Here is a 287-nt window from a genome sequence, read left to right on the forward strand (position 1 = left end):
GTCTCCTCTCTTTCTAACTCCCTCCGCCCTACCCCCCATTCCCGGTCAAGCGGACTGGTGGGAACCTAGTCGATGGCTGTAAACTCCGGTGTGAGCGAGATAGTCAAGAAACCCGGCCCTCAGCTGGGTGCCTGAAAACACCGGATCCCATACCGAACTCCGAAGTTAAACAGGCGGGTCCCCGTGTCAAAGCGGGGTGGGTAGGGCCCACATTTTTTTCATTTTTGACAATTTTGTAGGTAAAATGAATCCGGCTCTAAGAGGTATTTTAACTGCCGGTTGCACGG

Source organism: Frankliniella occidentalis, unplaced genomic scaffold (assembly GCF_000697945.3).
Source record: "Frankliniella occidentalis isolate FOCC.00 unplaced genomic scaffold, Focc_3.1 Scaffold396, whole genome shotgun sequence".
Lineage (NCBI taxonomy): Eukaryota > Metazoa > Arthropoda > Insecta > Thysanoptera > Thripidae > Frankliniella > Frankliniella occidentalis.